Genomic DNA, 20,934 nt, shown 5'->3' on the forward strand with positions numbered 1-20,934 from the left:
TCCATCTGTCACTTAGTTCCCAGGAATTCAAGACTATTGCCCACATACCACCGTGGCCATAGGAAACTGATATTTAAAGATCAGAGACAAATTAGGAGAAAATTGTCTTTGATAAAATTCAAACTTTTCCCTTAATGCATTATTTCTTTAGTAAATTAAAAAAAATTCTAGTTAACAGTGCAATATTGGTTTCAGAATTCAGTGATTCACCACTTATGTACAATACCCAGGGCTCATCACAGGAGGCACCCTCTCCCTCAGTACCCAGCATCCATTTAGCCCATCCCCCTCATCAACTCTGTTGTGTGTCTTTAAGAGTCTCTTGTGGTTTGTTTCCCCACTTTTTTCTCCCCACCCCCTTCCCGTATGTTCATCTGTTTTGTTTCTAAAATTGCACGAGTGAAATCATATGGTATTTATCATTGACTTATTTTGCTTAGCATAATACATTCTAGCTCCACCCACGTCATTGCAATTGGCAAAATCTCATTCGTTTCGATGGCTGAGTAAACTCTTTTGAAAAAAGCCAGGGTCTTTTATACAAAGAATGTGCAATTCAGCTTAAAGTATTTATGTTCTATTGATAGTTGCTATATTCTAGGCCTATGAGATGTATCATAACATTTAAAAGGTTAATTGAATTATTTTAGTAGGTCAAGAAAAAAAGACTCCATACTAAACTTCCTATTTTTCTTAGAAATCACTGTTTTGGGTACAGTGCATTACTATCTTTACTATTACTTTTACAAAGTCTTTTAAGCACTCACTAATGTGGACTGAACAGAAGGTAGAAGAAAATAGAGGAGCACAATAGGTAGAATACTCAAAGTTTGCAGAGACCTTGGTTTTTGAAAGAATGCACTTTTTGTATTTGGGGAAAAAAATGCCCCCCCCCCCCCCCCCCCCCCCCGAATCCTTCTCTACCTGCTGTGTGTCATCAGGCACCAATGTGATTTCAGAAACAGGCTCCATGACTTTGGTCAATAAGCAGCCTTGGCTGGAGGAGGGAGGAAAGGAGAGGGCATTCTGGATTGTTCTTCCTCTGGCTTTCTCTGCAAAGGTCCCTCATCTGGCCATGGTCCCCCAGAGCTCACTGTTCCTCACAAGGGGACTTCTCCCCCCCTCAGACTCTGATAGCCTCTACCTACCTGCCCTTGACCCTCTGGGCTACAGGAGAAGGGCAGCTCTACAGTCACCTGCCTGGGTTCCTGCTCGGTCCCTGGGATTCCCTCACGCTCCACACCAGGCTGTGGAATTAGCTCCCTGACAAATTCGCCCTCTTCAGTGTGATCACCCTGATAACACTTGTATTTCTATGTGGGTAGGAGGCTGGCTAACCGTTCCACTTCCCTCAGCCACCCTGGGGCTTGGAGAGCTGCCTAACCCACCTAATACCACACAGCCATTTCTACCCTGGGGTCCTACACCTGCAATGCTTTATATCCAGGAAAAGACACACACACAGCTTCCTTCTCAGATCTGCCAATTCCTAGGAGTTGGATTTGTGTCCTGTGAACAATGAGGTGTCCTTTCTCAGGGACCCACTAAGCACTTAAGCTCTGGATTGTCCTTTCCTTCATCTAGGAGATGTCCTACAGCATTTTCTGTGAAAGACTCCTTTCCATCGTCCTGAGAGCTGGACTGGGAATCCAGAAGTCGGAGTATTCCTTTCCAGTGGCATGCCCATTTCATGGTGTAAATACTCCCAAGATGGCAGATCTCAAGCTACCAAAGGCCTCACTGGCTTGCAGATTTCCTGAAAATGTAAACCCCCTTCTAGGAGGACCATGGAGGCCAGCCAGCACCCAATGGCCAGCTTCCCATTCCTGACTCTTCCCTAACAAAGTGATGAAAGAAAAGACCATGAGGAGCAGAAAGATGGTGGCAGAGTAGGTGGAACCTAGGCTCTTGTTTCACAATCCCAACTAGATAATGATCAAATCATCCTCAGTACCCCCAGAAATTTACTTGAAGATTGACAGAATAAACTCTACAAATAGAGGGAGAGAAGAGGCTACAACAAAAAAAAATGTAGGAAGCATATAGAATGGTTTAGGGAAGGAAGGGATGGTGACAATTGAGCAGAGGGAGCCATGGTCACAGAGAAGGGGAGGAGGAAGAGAGAGGGATGGGATCAGAGGGAGGGAGGGGAGCATGCAGGGGAATGCACAAGGAGAACATTTCCCTAAAGACACTGGTTCAGAAAATGAGAAGGGAAGAGTTTCCAGAGTTTTTGCAACTAGCAGGGCTTCAAGCTTGGGGTTTTATAGGTCAGCAGGTTTGGCTGGGATAGAGCCTAGAGGACACTGCTCTGCTTCTGTAGAAAAGGCAGACAAACAACCTGGGAGCAGATAGTATGGAAACCGATCTGAAGAGTCCCTGGGACACACAGGGCAGGGGAGATTATTTGTTCAGTGTGTACCTGAGGCACAGAGTTCAGAGAGACAGCTCTCTGGGAACAAAGGAGCTGGCTGGCATCATTTCCCTCTCCCACCCCTCAGAATACATACAGTGCCCCCTGCAGGAAGCAGCACAGCACCCACACAAGCAGCCTGACTTGCTTACACCACCCCTCTCCCCCTCGTGCCCCCTGGAGAAACTGCCCTTTTTTTGGGCCTCTCCCCTAGAAGACCACCAAACCCCTGCTCACATCACATCTTCTGGACAGAGACATTTGCATGGCCTCATTTCAACGGAGGGGTTGGCAGGACCCATTTCACAAGCAGACCAGAGCACACCTAGCTAAAACTCACCACATTCAGGCTGGGGACCAAGTACTGCTCACAGCATAAAGCCTCTGCAGGCAACTGGCCTGAAGGATAGAGCAGCTGCAACACAACAGCAGAGTGCACGTAGCAGACACCAGGGATGCTCCCTGAATCGTGAGGCCTTGGGCACTGCATGAACTCGTCTTCAGAAGGTCGTTACTTTCAGGAACAGGAAACGTAACTGACTTTTCTAACAGAGAGGCGGCAACAGAGACTTAGACAAAACAAGACAGAGGAATTTATCCCAAATGAACAAAACAAGAGAAGGCCACAGCCAAGTACCTAAAGCAAGACAGATAGAAGTAACATGCCTGATGGAGAATTTAAGATGTTTACGTTTATGCATTTTTGAAAGACAGAGCACAAGCAGGGGTGGGGCAGAGAGTGAGGGAGATGCAGAATCCGAAGTGGGCTCCAGGCTCTGAGCTGTCAGCACAGAGTGACACGGGGCTCAAACTCACGAGCTGCGAGATCATGACGTGAGCCGAAGTTGGACGCTCAACTGAGACACCCAGGAGCCTCCTGATGGAGAATTTAAAGTGGAAGTATACTCAACTAGGTTTGAGAACAGAAGACTCAGTGAAACCCTTACCACCAAGTTTGAAGACTTTTAAAAGAATCAGAAATGAAGAGTGCAATGAGATTGGAAACCTACTTGATTCAATCAATATTAGGCTGGAAGAAACAGGAATGAATTAGTGACCTAGAAGACAAAGTAATGGAAAGCAATGAAGCTGAACTAAAGAGAAAGAATTAACCAACGTGAGAATAGACTTAGGGAACTAAGGGACTCCACCAAACATAGTAACATTCATAAGAGTCCCAGAAGGAGCAGAGAGAAATGCAGGCAGAAAGTTTGAGGAAAGAATAGTTGCAAAGTTCCCTCATCTGGGGAAGGAAACAGACATCTAGATCCAGGAGGCACAGAGAATTCCCATCAAAAAATCAACTGAAACAGGCCAACCAATACATCTAATTAAATTTGCAAAATCTAGTGATGAAAAAGTTAAAACCAGCAAGACAGGAGTCATCATTAACTTCTAAGGGAAAACCAGTAAGGCTAGCTGAAGATTTCTCAACAGAAACTTGGCAGACCAGAAGGGAGTGGCATAATATATATTCAAAGTGAAGGGAAAAAATCTGCACCAAGAATACTCTGCCCAGTAAGGCTAGATATCCAGTCATTCAGAATAGAAGATCAAGTTTCTCAAAAACTAAAGGAGTTCATAACCACTAAACCAGCCCTGCAAGAAATATTAAAGAGGACTCTTTGAGGAGAATAGACATACCAAAAGTGACAGTATAAAGGAACACAAAAGCAGTAAAAATGTTCTAGAAAAATCAAATACTCAAAACAGGATATAAAATACAACATGTACCCAAAACATGAGAAAAGAATGAGTTCAAACTTGAATGACCATCAACTTAATATAGGCTGCTATTTATAGGAAGAGGCAGTATACAAACCTAGTGGCAACCACGTATCAAAAACCACCAACATGCAAATAGAAAGAAATTCAAATATACCACTAAAGAATATCAGCAAATCATAAAAGACCAGAGAAAATCTCCAGAAACAACCACAAAATAAAATGGCAATACAGATTACTTTCAATGTAAATGGACTAAACACACTCATCAGAAGACATAGATGTCATAATAGGTTAAAAAAAAGAGACTTCAATATGCTGCTCACCAGTGACTCATGGAGAAATATTATGCAAAGGGATGTCAAAACGAAGCCAGAGTAGCAATACTTAGATCAGAAAACAGACTTTAAAACAAAGCCTGTAACAAGAAAAAGGGCATATATTAAAGGAGACAACCCAAGATAGAACAATTGTGAATATCTATGCACCCAACATGCTAACATGCAAATATATAAAACAATTGATAACATAAAGGAACTAATTGATAGTACAATATTAACGGACTTTAACACTCAACTTACATCAGTGGACAGATCTAATGGTCAAGAAAAACAAGAAAAACCTTGGCTTTTAATGACACACTGGACCAGATGGATTTAACAGATCTATTCAGAACATCTCATCCTAAAGCAGAAGAACACACATTCTTTTCAAGTATACATGGGATATTCTCTAGAACCCATCATGTTAGGTCACAAAACAGGCATAAACAAATACAAAAGACTGAAGTCCTACCATGTACCTTTTCTGAACATAAGGCAATGAAACTAGAAGTCAACCACAAGAACAAAAATCTGAAAAGATCACAAACACCGAAGTGAAACAACATGCTACTAAACCATGAATGAGTCAACCAGGAAATCCAAGAAATTTAAAAACATGAAAAAATGAAAATGAAAAAGTCCAAAATCTTTGGGACACAGCACAAGTGGTCCTAAGAGGGATGTATATAGCAATACAGGTCTACCTCAAGAAGAAAAAAATCCAAAACAAACCAAAAAACAAAAGAAAACCCCACCTAACATTACACTTAGAGGAGCTAGAAAAAGAATGAAGCTGAAAGCCAGCAAAAGGAATAAAGATTAGAACAGAAATAAAGGATATTGAAACAAAAAATAGAAAATATTAATGAAACCAGGAGCTGGTTCTTTGAAAAAAATCAACAGAAGTGATAAACATCTAGCAAGACTCATTAAAAAAAAAAAAAGGACTAAAATGAGAAGTGATAAAAAACATCACAGAAATAGGATAATATAACTTATACACCAACAAATTGGACAGCCTAATTCAATCGGATAGAAAATTTGAACAGTACACTTACCAGCAATGAAATTGAACTAGCAATTAGAAAAAAAAAAAAAAAAAAAAAAAAAAAAAAAAAAAACCAAAAAACCTCCCAAATAGAAGTCCAGGACCAGATAGCTTCACAGGAGAATTCTATCAAGTATTTAACGAGTTAATACTTATCGTTCTCAAACTCTTCCAAAAAATAGAAAAGAAAAACTTCCAAAGTCATTCCAGGCACCAGCATTATCTTAGTACCAAAAACAAAGACACCACTAATAATGAGAGCTATAGGCCAATAATCCCTGATGAATAGAATGCAGAAATTCTCAGTACGAGCAAACCGAATTCAACCATCCAGGGGAAAAAAAAAAAATCCTTCACGGTGATCAGGTGGGATTTATTCCCAGGTTGCAAGGGCGATTGGATCTTTGCAAAACAGGATACATCACATCAGCAAGAGACAGGCAAAAACCACATGATCATTTCAATAGATGCAGAAAAAGCATTTAACAAAGTACAACATCCATTCATGATAAAAACCTTCAACAAAGTGGGTTTAGAGGGAACATGTCTCAACACAATAAAGGCCTTATACGAAAAACACACAGCCAATGTTTTAAATGGGGAAAAACAGCTTTTCCTTTGATGCAGGAGCACAAGAGGGATGTCCCCTTTTACCACTTTTCTTCAACACAGTAGTGGAAGTCCTAGCCACAGCAGTCAGGCAACACAAAGATAGAAGTCACGGAGGCCAACAAGGAAGCAGTGAAACTCGTACTATTTGCAGAGGACAGGATACTCTACATAGAAAACCCTAAAGACTCAACCAAAGAGCTGCCAGAACTGATCAGTTTAGTGAAGTCAGAGGATACAAAAATCACTATGCCAAAAACTTGCATTTCTATAAAGTGGCTGAAAGAGAAATTAAGGAGTCAATCCCATTTACAACCACTCCAAAAACAAGAAAATATCTAGGGCTAAACCCAACTGAAGAGGTGAAAGATATGTAGTCTGAAAACTATACAACACTGATGAAAGACATTGAAGACGACACAGAAATGGAAAGACCTTCCATGCTCATAGATTGGGGAGTATGGACATCTTAATATATTCCCAAAGCAAAACTTTGTATGGAGCCAGAAAAGACCCTTAACAGCCAAAGCAACCTGGCAAAAGAAAAATAAGTCTGGAGGCATCATGATTTTGGACTTCAAGTTACATTACTGTAAGCTGTAGTGATCAAAACAGTAAGGTATTGGCAGAGAAATAGACATGTGTATCAATAAAACAATAGAAAATGCAGAAATAAACCCACAACTATGTGGTCAATTAACCTTCAACAAATGATGAAAGAATATCCAATGGGAAAAAGAAGATCTCTTTGACAAAGAAATGGTACTGGGAAAACTGGCCAGTATGCAAATGAATGCAACTGGACCACTTTTATTACACACACACATACATACACCAAGATGGATTAAAGACCTAAATGTGAGACAGGAAACCACCAAAATTCTAGAACACAGGCAGCAACCCCTTCGACATTGGCCATGGCAACTGCTTTCTAGAGAAGTCTCTTGACATAAGGAGACAAACTGTTAGGACTACATCAAGACAAAAGCTTCTGCATAGCAAACAAAAGATTAGAAGGTAACCTAAATAATGGGAGGAGAGGTCTGCAAAAGAAATATCTAACATCTAACAAAGACTATCCAAACAAAATTATAGGACATTGCAAAAATGAATAATCCAATTAAATGGGAAGACGTGAATACTTCTAATTACTTCAAGATGGGCAACAGACATGTGAAAAAATTCTCATCACTCATCAAGGAAATGAAAAGACTACCCATCAGAATAGCTAAAATCAAAACCCCAAGAAGCAACAGGTATTGGAGAGGATGTGGAGAAAGGAGAACCCTCTTGCATTGTCGGTGGGAAGGCAAACCGGGGCAGCCACTCTGGAAAAGAGGATGGAGGTTCCTCAGAAAGTTAAAAATAGAACTACCCTATGATCCAAGCATGGCACTACTGGGCCTTTACTGAAAGAATATGAGAATACTGATTAAAGAGATACAAGCACCTTTAAGCATATGATAGGTAAATTATGGAAACAGCCCAAGTGTCCATCAATAGATGAATGGATAAAGAAGATGGGTATATATGGTATACACAATGGAGTATTACTCAGCCATAAAAACGAATGAAATCCTGCCATTTCCAACAGCACGGATGGAGTTAGAGATAATGCCCCATAAAATCAGTCAGAAAGGACAAATACCATAGGATTTCATTCACATGGAATGTAACAGAACAAATGAGCAAAGGAAAAAAAACTGAGGGGTAAACCAGGAAACGCTAATTATACACAACTGATGGTCACGGGGTGGGGGGGAATATGTGATAGGGATTCAAGTGTCCACTTGTCATGATGAGCACTGGGTGACGTACAGAAGTGTTGAATCCATATGTTGTATACCTGAAACTACTTTTACACCATGTTAACTGGAATTTAAGAGCTTTTAAGTTGATATAAAAATAATTACCTAAGAAACACACATACACAAAAGGACTATAGCAAGATGGGTGTGAGTACTAAAGTGTCCATATATCAAAACGCCATTTCACAACTACATGTTAATTACAGGTCACCTTCTGGTAACTTCTGAGGCTGAGGATTCCCACGCTTGGGACACTGGCCCCACCACTTGAGGGAGAAACACACAGGTCACCTCCCTCCTGAATAGGAACCCCACCCCGACAGCAGATTCTCTGCTCAGAGGAGGAAGGGGCAGAGGGAAGATGCATGGAATGTGATGGAATCCACCAGGCACCGAGTCTACAGAACACATCGCCCTTCTCAGATGTCCCTTTCCAGATGCAGGAAGAAGTCCTCCGCATTTGAGGAAGACCACTTAGAGCCCCACAGTGGTTACTGGTCCTGCTCCGAAAGTTTGAGACTCAGGCTCTGCCCACATTCAGCCTACTCCACGACCACAGAGCACCCCACGTGGCTTTCCATCCTTTTCCATTTAGAGACCTTCGGGACCCCTTATACCCACCTCTTCCTATTTTGTTCCTTTTTATTTTTTTTTTTTTAAGTAAAATAACAGCAGTCTCACTGATTACACTGACTAGAATTACAAGCTAAATATAGGAAGAAATGACTTTTTACCAAACATCAAGATGTGTTCAATCTAAACACCAGACAACATTTTACTTGTTTTTCAAGCAATCAGAAAGTCATTGTTCAAACATTATATCAGACCATGACACAGTTAACCTTGAACATAAATTTCAACGGGCAGAAAGACATGGCTTTAAAGAAATGCTCCCTTTAGGTCATGTATTCCCCCCCCCCCCCCAAATATCAAACTCACTGTTCTGTGCAAACTGAGCCCCAGGAGTTTCCTCCAATAACTTTCACCTTGGAAAGCTAAAGAGGCAGGAGCCAGCACAGAGTTTTAAAATCAGAACTCAGGGCAAACCAGCTAACTTTCATACGAGTACACGAGGTAAAAGCCAATAGTCATGAGGGATCAAGAACACATATATAGACAAAGAGATTGACACGGTTCACAAAGATGAAATCCAGCTTAACGGAGGCAGATTCTCTGCACGTCAAAGTGAGTTCTAAGTGAGAGGATGCTGTGAACTGAGAGTGAGCTGCTGGGGACGACTCCCTGAATAGGTGTCATCAATGGCAAGTTAAAAGACCCAGCTGCTCAGGGTAACAGTGAAGCATCCACTCTTTCCCCAGGATTCTTGGGATTCAGATTTCAGCTTCAGCACCTGGAGTTTGTCCATTCTGTTAGCCGGGCTCCTTGTTTCCATTCATTTGGTCCGTTCTGTTGACCAGGCTCCTTGTTTCTATTCCTTCTTCTGAGACCTGGGAGCATGTGGCTTGGTCCCCAAAGCATTCCTAGGAACATCTTCCCATGTTTTCTATGGTTCATGCTGTTCGATGCTTTTAGCAAGAACTGTTAAGTTACAATATCCGCCAAAATGGCCAGGAGAGGTGATCAAGTTTGCCAGTTCCTGCGCCGACCTCAAGAGGTTCTCCAGAAGCTTCCGGGTAGGGCTCCAGAAAGCACATGATTTTATAGGACAGCCCAACAAGATTCTGATGCAGGTCTTTTGGACATCCCCCTCCACAAGATGGGAGTCCAAACTGCTCAGCTGATATTCCAGAACCGGGTTTTCCACGCACTGCCTCGTTCCAACTCCTCCCTTCCCCTGCCCAAAACAGCTCTTCATCCCAGCTGATGAGGTCCAGGTTTAACTGAGCACTTTCCCTTCTCCAACCAGGATGTTAAGCACTTTGATTACCTGATCTAGCCACCGCAACAATCCTCCAAAGCAGGTTTTTATCTCCCTTTGTAATGAATAGAGTGAAGCTGGGAGATCAAGTCACTTGTTCAGCATCCTTAGCAAACCAGTGGGTCATGCAGGTGCAAACCCAGGTCTGAGGTCAGAATTCCAATTTCATCAATGCCCGAGTTGTCTTCCTCGTGATGCTACAATTCCTCTGTCCTTCACCATGCCCCCTCTTTGTGACTTGGAGAAAGGTTTATCCCAAAGTCAGGAATCTGGTCCAGGTCCCGCCCATCTCTGGGGTTCTAAGACACTGAAGGAGCACAGGACATTTCCACACCTAAAAACCCTTCAAGGGCTAGATTCAACACAACCCACCTCTGTTCAAGGCAGGCATTTGATAGGATTTATAGTTTCAAGGGCCTTCCCCCCCCCCCCCCCCCAAGCACCAGGGACACAAAACATAAGAGACACCGTGCCTGTCTTCGTACAGCCCAGGGAAGCCTACCAGAGGAGACAGACCCATTACCATCGTACTACCAGGGGAGTGTTGGAAGAGCTTCAGCAGCAAGACACCTACCGAGGCAGGAGCAGGGGACAGGACTCGGGCAACAGAGAGGGATTGAGAGAAGCCAACACCAAGGGTGTTCCTCAATGTGTAGACATGATGCCTATTCAAATAATGACAATACACTGGACAAGTCCAGGGTGCCCTGCATGCATTACGCCATTAACCCCCAAAGCAGCCCTACAACCAGGGCCGTCATCATCCCCCTTCAGCAGATGAAGATTTCAGACAAAGATTCAGTGACTCCAATCACGCAGCCAGCATAAGGGGCAGCTCGGAATCCACCTCAGGCAGCGTGATTCAAGAGCACTGGTGTTGAACTATCAGCATAAAGCAGGCATGGGAGACTCCAGGGAGATTAGGAAACTGCCCGTAGCTCTGAGTCTCTGAACAGAGGAGACCTACAAGGACAGTTTTCAGGGGGCATGGGGCACAAGCTGGAAGTTAGGGCTTGTCTAGGTGGAGAACAGGGAGCCTAATTCTTGACCAGAATGAAGTCACATGAGCAGATCTTCCTTTTGTGACCTTGTTCTCGTTGCCCCCTAATGAACCAACAAGGTGAAAGGGAACAGAGGCAAAAAAAGAAAAGTCTCTTAGGAAACCTTCCCATAGTCCAGGAACTAAAGAACAACTGAGCATGGGTGGCTCAGACAAGCAGCAGACTTCCACTCAGGTCATGATCTCCCAGTTCGCGGGTTTGACCTCTGCGCTGGTGGTATAGACTCTGCTTGGGATCCTCCCCTCTGCCCCCCTTCCCCACTTGCACACGCTCTCAAAATTAACAAACTTAAAAGAACGAGGAGAGGTTGGAAGCCGAAAAACAGCTTTCTGCAGCCAGTTGGATGTGGGGGCCCCTAAGATGTGGTCATGTTTTCAGTTTGGGAGACTAGAACGCCGGTGGCCAATAACATGCACCCTGGAAGAGGAGTTCTGTGAGGGAAGAGAAGCTCCATCCCTACCAGGCAACTAGAGGGACTAGGATTATTAGGTGTGAAAGGGAGACCGGGTCCCAGGAGACGGTTTCCTCTCATCCAGGTCTCTTATCCAGCCCCATGTCATGCAGGACATCTGTGCAGAGCACCCCAGCCTGCAAGGGGCTCTCCCTTCTTGGGTTCTGGGCCCGGGATACACATGGGGCTGTGCCTCTCCCCCTTAGTTCTTGCCCCGGGTCACACTATGGCTCCATCAAGACTGGAGACACCAAGCCCACGCCCCCAGTTGGGTATATTGTATCACACAGGCTCCCTTGTCCTCCTAGTCGATCTAAGAGACCCTCTGGTCTCACCAGAACAGAGATGAGGATACTCTGCCTTAACTTCTGCCCCAGATGCCAGGTTTGGCATGCTCTGTGCGTCTCTAGACAAGACCATAGTGCTTCCAGACTGCCCTTCCGAGGCTGTGCTTCCCCCGGGCACCGATGCCCACGTGCTCCCACACCACTTGCTACATCTCGCCAAGGAGAGGGAAGCCCTGGGTGTTCTCCATGATCTCTTCAAGCCTTCCCACATCACTGTAATAGTTTAAGGACAACCTACAATTTCCTTCTGAGACCCTGATTGGTACAGCTGGGTTTTGTCTTCAACCTTCTCAAGGACTATTCGATACTTTCTAGGACATTTCTCTCACCTGAGCCTGGATGCAAGCATCTAATGAATGGCCTTTTCTCAAATTGCATTTCCCTTCAGTGTCTCAGGAGGGGCTGGCACAGTGGGGGGGTAAGGACACCATTTCTCCCAACATAGAAGACAGCCTACTCTAGTGTGGATAAAACCAAGGATTACCATCACATGGGTACCCAGAGATATTCACAGGTCCTTTAAAAAATCAGCACAGGGGTCTCTGGATAGGTGAAACCAAACACCCACATCAGGAAGCACAGGAATGGGGACAAATTCCATAAGCCCTGCTGTTAGATGCATCTGGACTGTCCCCATGAAAAAAAATCCCAGATATTCTGTGGCAGGAACCCCGTGTTGCTTTTGAGAACCAGTGGGGTCTGCTCTGGGCTGCTCAGGAAGCTGCTGGAACAGATGGTTGGGAGGAAGCCAAGAATCCTCACTGCTCCCCCTCCAGCTCCCAGGAATACATCTCCACTTGTGCAATCAAAGTGGGTCTCTTACAGAGCAAAAGCAGTTCCAAGGAAGGAGAGCCCAAGATGCCAGCAGTCTGTCCACGTGGGCTGACACTGCTCGGGACCCCATCATTCACAATGCCAGATCCAGCCCTGTTGCTGGTTTCAGTGAGAAAATTAATCTGATGTCATGCAAAGTCTTTCTGGGTAAGCTTCATTGCAGATTTGGAGCCAGGTCACATCACTATGTACGGATGCCCTACAATCCACCTGCTTCCTCCTCCCCCACCACCCTCCGATCCCCTGGCACCTTTCACTTAACACCAGGTGGGGTGGCAGCACTGTATGAGGGCCACTGGAACCGGGCACTAAACATTTCCAGCTGCCCTGCCCTCTGTGGTTGGGGATGTAGGGGCCACACCACTTTGGCCTGGGCATCAGGACTGCAAGGGAGGACTGCTGCAGGGAGCAAGGGGGAGGTCTAGCCATTTAAGACTCCTGGGAGCACTCTTTTGCTCTTCTGTGGTGACTGGCGGGGTGGGGGGTGGGGGGTGGGGGGAAGGAGACACACACACACACACACACACACACACACACACACACACACACACACGGAATATACCATAACTAAGATACTGGGTGAGGCAGGGAAGACATGGGAAGTCAGGAGCTGACAAAAATTCTTCTGCCGCTTTGAACAATCGGAGCTTAAATTCAACAGAGTTCCTTGAAAATAGTGGTTATTTTCCACAGGCGACCTGGCATGAGTTTCATACCCACTACAGAGGAATTCTCGGGGCAGCTGTTAAGACCCCATTTCCCCTTCAGGTTACGTATACCCCCAACGAATGCCTGGCTCAGAGTGCCACACAGCCAGCAAAGTCCAGTGTTGGTCACCGGAGCAGGAAGATCACGGCTTTGCTCCCATTCAAATTAAGACCATCTCCAGTGCGCATTTGCTTCGGCACCAGCTCATTCAGCGAGAGTCCGTAGCTTGCCACTGTTTGCAGAATTCTTTCTCCCGGAGAGTGCGCAGCTAGGTGGGCAGAAGGTGGTCCAGGTGTGGATGGACAGAAGGAGTAGGGTTCCCTGCACCTTCTGGAACTCCAGTCCCCGACTGGAGGGACAAACAAGTTACAGAGCAGGACCAGCAGCCAGCAGACCATCTTACTATCGACGTTTCAGAGCTGGAAGAAGAGGCCCACGGATGGGAAAAATTCTTTTACAGCTGAGTAAACATCACGTGAAGCAGGTAGGCACAGAAATAGTCTTATAATGTGGCTATAACATCCTGGAGACACTAGAGAAAGTCTTCACAGCTTGACAAAAACGCAGGATGCTTCAGAAGTGCAGTCAAAGGGCAGGTAGAATAAGACTTCTGAATTTCAGCAGACTTCTCTGAACAATTAGTCTCCATGTGCAATTATTACAGTAAGTTTCATTCAGGCCCACAGAACTCCAAAGGAGTGGTTTTGGAGCTGATGAAGGTATTTTTCACATCCTACTTCATTGCACATGAAATACAGATACACAGCCTAATGTCCAACTACCCGAGGGGAAAATTCACCACCACTGTACTTTTCATTCTGATACCACAAAATTTAGAAGCCTTGTAACAGTTGTAAATATCTATGTACCCAACATTGGAGCACCTCAATACCTAAGTGAATATTATAACAAAGGAAGAAGTTGACAGTAATATAGTAGGAGGGGAGGTTAACATCTCACATGAGTGGATAGATCATTTGGGCAGAATATCAATAAGGAGACGGTCTTTGAACAGCACATTAGACCAAAAATACTTAACAGATCTCTACAGAACATTCCATCCAAAACCAGAAGACACCTTATTGAATGCACATGGAACATTCTCTAGGATACATCCCGTTCGGCCACAAAACAAGCCTCAATTTTAAGACAACTGAAATTATATCCAGCATCTTTTCCCATCACAATGGCAGGAAACTAGAAATTACAAGAAAATTGGGAAAAAAACCACATGGAGGCTAAGCATGCTACTAAACTAATGGGAGAAATCAAATACATGGAAATATGAAAAATATAGAACTGAAAACAATGGTCCAAAATCTGATCCTGTGAAAGTGTTCTAAAAGAAGCACAGATGAGACAGGCCTATCTCAAATATCTCGAGTTTAATGTTACACCTACAGAAGTGTGTGTGTGCGGGGGGGGAGCACAAAGCTAGAAGGAAATAAAGCTCAGAGCAGAAATGATAGGACTAAAAATAGAAAAGATCAATGAAACCAAGAGCTGGGTTTTAAAAAGAAAAATGATAAAAATACAACGCTCCTTAAAGGGGACCCAAATAATATCAAAGTACAGACACCACAGAAATATAAAAGGAGAGATTATGACAATTTATACAACTTAGACAACCTAGAAGAAATGGAGAAATTCCTAGCAACAGATCTTCTAAAAGTGAATCAGGAAGAAATAGTAAATCTGAACAGACCAATTGCAAGTAACAAAGTTGAACCAGTGTTTAAAACCTCCCAAGCAAATGTCCAGGACCAGATGGATTCACAAATGAGTTCTCCCAAATATTAAGAGCCAATGGCTATTCCGAGTAGAACAGGAAAGCATGCTTCCAGATACATTCTAGGTGGTCAGGATTGCCCTGATACCAAAACCAAGAATACTACATAACAGACCCACAGGTCAACATTCCTGATGAACATAGAAGCAAAAGTCCCCAAGAAAATGTGAAATCAACTGCATCCAGCAATAGAGGAATCATTTGTCATGACCAAGTGGGTTTTACTCTAGAGATGCAAGGTCAATTCACTATTCGCAAATCAACACAATACCAATCAAAGCAAAGGATAAAAATCATGATCGACATATGCAGAAAAAGCATTGGACAAAATTCAACATCTGTTCATGATAAAAATTCTCAATATGAGTCTAGGGGGAACATAGCTCAACATAATGCGACAAACCCACAGCTAATATATTCAATGGAAAAAACAAGCTCCCCCTCCAAGATCAGGAAAAGGCCAAGGATGTGCACTCTTCCCACTTTTATTCAACATGGTACTGTAAGTCCTAGCCATAACAAAAAATAAAAATGCATCCCAGTTGGTAAGTAGGTTAAAGAGTTATTCTCTGCAGAGAAGAGGATACTATACAGAGGAAACTAAAAACTCCACCAGAAACCAGTCGAATAGAAGAATTCAGTCAAGTTGAAGGCTACAAAATACAGAAATCTGTTTCTGTACAAAAATATAACAAATTAAGTCCATTTACAGTTGGCCAAGAATAAACTAGGAACAAGCATAACCACCACGGAGGTAAGTGCCTAGTTCACCGAAAACTGTAGAACATTGAGGAAACTGAGAAGGACACAAATGAAAAGATGTTCCATACACATGGGCTGGAAGACTATTTAAGTGCCCATAATGCCTAAACTATCCCTTTCCAAATAAGGATAGGATTTTTCACGAATTAGGACACTAAAGTTTGGATGGAACCACAAAAGCTACCAAATAGCCAAAGTAATCTTAGCAAAAGCTAAGCTGGACTTCTCATAATCCCAGATTAAAATGTGCTACACAAAGCAGTTGTAAATGAAAGCCGTATGGTGGGGGGACAAAAATAGATGCTTAGACCAATGGTACAGAGCAGAGAGCCCAGGAGAAATCCACCAGACTCCTAGGAAACAGGCAGGAAGTGCTCGGACATGAGCCTAAGCAATGGTTTTCTAGATGTTCCTCCTCAGGCAAGAGAAATAAAAGGCAAATATAAACTGTTGAGACAACACCAAAACAAAAAGCTTTTGCACAAAGGAAACCATTGACAAGACAACCTACTGAACGGGAGGAGAGATTTGCAGAAGACATAGCTGGTGAAGGGTTAATATCCAAACTATATGGAGAACTTCTACAACACCAAAAAAATTATATATCTCCTATTAGAAAATAGGCAGAGAATATGGAGACACATTTCTTTGAAGAGGCCATACAGATGGCCAGACACGTGAAAACATACTCACCATCTCGGACCAGGGAAATGCACGTTTAAACCATAATGAGATATCTCTTTACGCCCCCCAATGGCTAGAATCAAGACAATGAAGTGTCAGCGAGGATGCAGATAAAAAGGAATCCTTGTGCATTTTTGGTAGGAAGGGAAGTTGGTTTAGCCACTGTGGAAGACAATATGCAGGTCCCTTTAAAAAATGAAAATACAATGCCAGGTGATGTGTAATTCCACTAGGTATTCAAAGAAGATAAAACAAGTTCAAAAGGATGCAACCCTAGGTTTACTGCAGCGTTTACCATAGCCATGATCTGGGAGAAAACCAAGTATCCTTCCATAGATGAATGGATAAGATATGGTATAAACACAATGCCATAAAAAAGAATGAGATTTGGCCATTTAGGGCAGTATGGACAGACAATGGATTACCCCTAGAGGGTAAGTGTGCAGAGTGAAATAATAATCAAGTTATTCTTTGGCTCACTACTTTCATTTACATGGAATTAAATAAAATCAAGGACTTCCAGGGAAAACGGTGGAGCAGGAGAACCATAGGCTCACCTCATCCCAGGCAAACAAGGTAACATCCACATGAGTGTAAGCACCCCATAAAATGACCTCAAGAGTGGCAGAATGCACTCCACAACTGAACGTGGAGAAGAGGTCACATGGAGGAGGGCAGGAGGGGTGGAGATGTGGTTGGGAACCGAAAGGACTCATGGGACTGTCCTTGGGAGGGATGCTGTCGGCACAGAGAGGTACAGAGGCCCACACAGGGGATTGGTTTTTTCCCCATGCAGCCTCCCCAAACAGGTGACTTTGATAGGGAGGGTGCAGAATTTTGTGAGTTCTTACAGCCACCAGGACGTAAAACCTGGAGTTTTTAAAAACCAGGGGGTTCAGCTCTGGGAGAGCAGGTAGGTGAGGACACAGAGTCCATGCCCTTGACGAGGCAGCACAACAGCCCTTGGAGAACGAGGACAGAAGCAGTAGCGTGACAGGAACCTGAGGCACATGGGAAGGAGAGTTTAATGGTCTCTGAGCAGGTCCTGGAGGGACAGAAATCACTAGGGATTTCTTCCAAGAACAGAGGAACTGGCCAACATCTCGTGCCCCTGTCCCAGATTTACCACTGGGCCACCTGCAGGAGTCACTACCTAACTGGCTGGCACCACCACCTTACCTCCAACTCTGTGCATTCACCATCCCACCCCTCCAGTTCAGGCACTGAGGGCCCCTCTCGCAGGGTACAAACTTGCTACACCAACCTTCCCCACCCCCCAGCACCACCTCACCACTGCTTTGGCAAATCTGGGTCTCTGCAACAAGCTCTTGGCCAGAACATTTGAAGGGTGGTGCCCTGGGCCCAGCAGGGCACAAGCAGTTCCCACAGGAGCCACAGCTCTCCATCAGGACTCCTCAGGAGAGGGGAAAGAACCACACACGCCCCCAGATAGAGGCCCTGTCACTGGGCTAAGGGCAGACGACTGGTCTGACTGCAGGCTCCACACACGATCAGAGAATCTCAGGGACCACCATCAGCCAAGCACCCCCAGCTTATGGCTACTGCAATCTAAGGTAAATGCACCATCTGCTCAACTGGGGGTCAAGGTGTCCCCGGACCGGCAACTAATGCCAGAGACCAAACACTGCCCACAACAGGCAAAGACAGCTGTTGCAGAGGACTACAGAAATAAGGGGCCAGGGTGCACACAACCCATACAGGAGACACCCCTGAAGCACCAAGTTCTGGAGAACAGGAGACACTGCATTGGAGGGTGGTCCAGGACTTCAGAGGCTGCCACCTTCGCAAGCAGGAGACCTAGCTGGCAATGTTCCAGAGTTAGACAAAAGGAATCAGGAGAGGAAGGTGCTGCAAATGGGGGGGGGGGGGGGAGGACAGAGTCACAGCAAGAGACCTAAGTGAAATGGATAGAATGTGCCTGCCAGAGGGATTAGGTTTTTTTAATAGGTTTATTTTTGAGACAGAGTGAGAGCAGGGGAGGAGCAGAGAGAGAGGGAGACACAGAAGCTGAGGCAGGCTCCAGGCTCTGAGCTGTCAGCACAGAGACCAACATGGAGAGATCAAACGCACAGATGAGATTACCTGAGCTGAAGTCGGACACTTAACCGTGGCAGAACCACAGAGGTGCACCTGCCTGTCTGCCAGGGAATTTAAAGTAATGATCATAAAGATGCTCACTGGACTTTATGAAAGGCTCAGGACCTCAATGAAACCCTCAACAAAGAAATAAAAGAACCAATCAGATGAACACAAAGGATATTGAAAACACACTAGATGGACTAGATGAAGCAGAGGAACAAGTCAGATCCAGGGACAGAATAGTCAGAAGTGGAGCCAGAAAAATGAAACTGAAGGGAGAAAATTATGCAAAAGGATGATCGACTCAGGGAACCCATCACCACCACATAGGATATTTGCATTGTAGGGATCCCAGAAGGAGAAAAGGGAGAAGATGTATTTGAAGAAATAGCTGAAAACTTCCCTAATCTGGGGAAACAAGATCAGATCCAGGAGGCACACAGAACCCCCAACAAAATCAACTCAAGAAGGTCCACGCCAAGACAGGTCATTAAGGTGGCAAAAAATAGTGGGAAGTTGAAATGCAGCAAAAACAAGCTATTACATACAAAGGAAACCCCATAAGGCCATAAGCAGTCTTTCCAGCAGAAATTTTGCAGGTCTGAAGGAGTGGCAGGATATATTCAAAGGGCCAAAAGGGAAAATCTGCAGCCAAGGACGCTCTATCCAGAGAGACTATCATTCAGAGTAGAAGGAAAGATCGAGTCCTCCAGACAAACAGAAGTTAAAGGAATTCTTGGCCACTAATCCAGCCCTACAAGAAATAATACAGGGGACTCTAAGCGGAAAGGAAGCACCACAGGCAAGAGTAAGGAAAGTAGGAGGTGCAAAAGCAGTAGGAATTATTTCTGTAAAAAAAAAAAAAAAAAAAAAAAAAAAAAATCAGTCAAGGGACTCACAAAATAAGACTGTAGAGCAGGACGCTGTACCTAAAACATGGGGAGGAGTCATGAATGGGCTCAGACTTAAGCAGCCATCAACTTCATACAGGTGGCAATATGAAGGGGTTACGTACAAACCTAATGGTAGCCATGAATCAAAACCCACTAATACGTATGCAAAAATAAAGAGGAATGCACATCAATCACCAGAGAAAGACAGTAAAGAGAACAAGACAGAAAAACAAAAACCACCTATCAAATAAGATGGCAACAAACAGCTCTATCAATAATTACTTTGAAAGTAGTAAATGGACTACATGGCTCTTCTTGGAAGACCTAGGGTGACAGCGTGGACCAAAACAACCCATCCATATGCTGCTTACAAGAGACTCATTTTAGACCTAAAGACACCTGCAGACTGAAAAGGAGTTGGGAGAATGATCACGCGAACAGATGTCAAAACAAAAGTCAGGGTAGTAATACTTACATCAGACAAAACGGACATTAACACAGACTGTAGCAAGAGAAAGGACATGAGAGAATCAAGGGGACAATCAAGACACGATTGAGATATTTATGCACCCAAGTCCTTAAAGCAGTTAACAAAGTAATAGGTAGTAACAGGATAATAGCAAGGGGCTTTAACACCCCCTTGCATCAGTAGGCAGGTCCATCCAAACAGAAAAGTAACAAGGAAACCGTGACTTGGAAGGACACCTTAGACCAGATGGATATATTCAGAACCTTTCATCCTAAAACACCTTTTCAGGTGCCCATGGAACATTCTCTAGATCACATAGATTAGGCCACAAAACAAGCCTCAGCAAGTTCAAGATCAAAGCCATAACAAGCATCTTTTCTGACCACAACACTCTGAACCAGAGGTCAACCACAAGAAAATCTGGAAAACTACAAATGCCTGGAGGTTAAGGAACATGCTACTAAACAATGGGTCAACCGAGAAATCAAAGAGGAAATCAAATACTAGAGATGAGTGAAAATGAGAACAATGGTCCACATCTCTGGGTTGCGGTAGAAGAACCATATTAGGAGGGAAATTTCTAGCAATACAGGCCAACTCCAGATGAAAAATCCTTAACAACCAAGTTTTATGTAAAGGAACTAGAAAGAGAACCAAAAAAAAAAAAAAAAAAAAAAAAAAAAAAAAAAAAAAAAAAAAAGACGTCAAAACCAAAATGTTAGAGCAGTAAAAGGATATAGAAACTAAAAAAAACAAAACAAATAGATCAATGAAACTAGAAGCTAGTTCTTTGAAAGATCGACAAGACAAACTTCTAACAAAACTCCTCAAAAAGGAGAGGACTCCAACAAAACCAGAAAGGATACAGGAGAAATAACCTTCACCACAGACATTCAAAGGATTAGAATACTATGAAACATAAACCAAACTGGACAACCTAGAAAAAAAAAATGGATGAATTCCGAGACCCTTATAACCCCTCAAAATTGAATCAGGAACAATTTGAACAGACCAACTACTAGCAATGAAAT

The sequence above is a fragment of the Panthera onca genome, chromosome D3 (genome assembly GCF_046562875.1).
Source record: "Panthera onca isolate mPanOnc1 chromosome D3, mPanOnc1 haplotype 2, whole genome shotgun sequence".
Lineage (NCBI taxonomy): Eukaryota > Metazoa > Chordata > Mammalia > Carnivora > Felidae > Panthera > Panthera onca.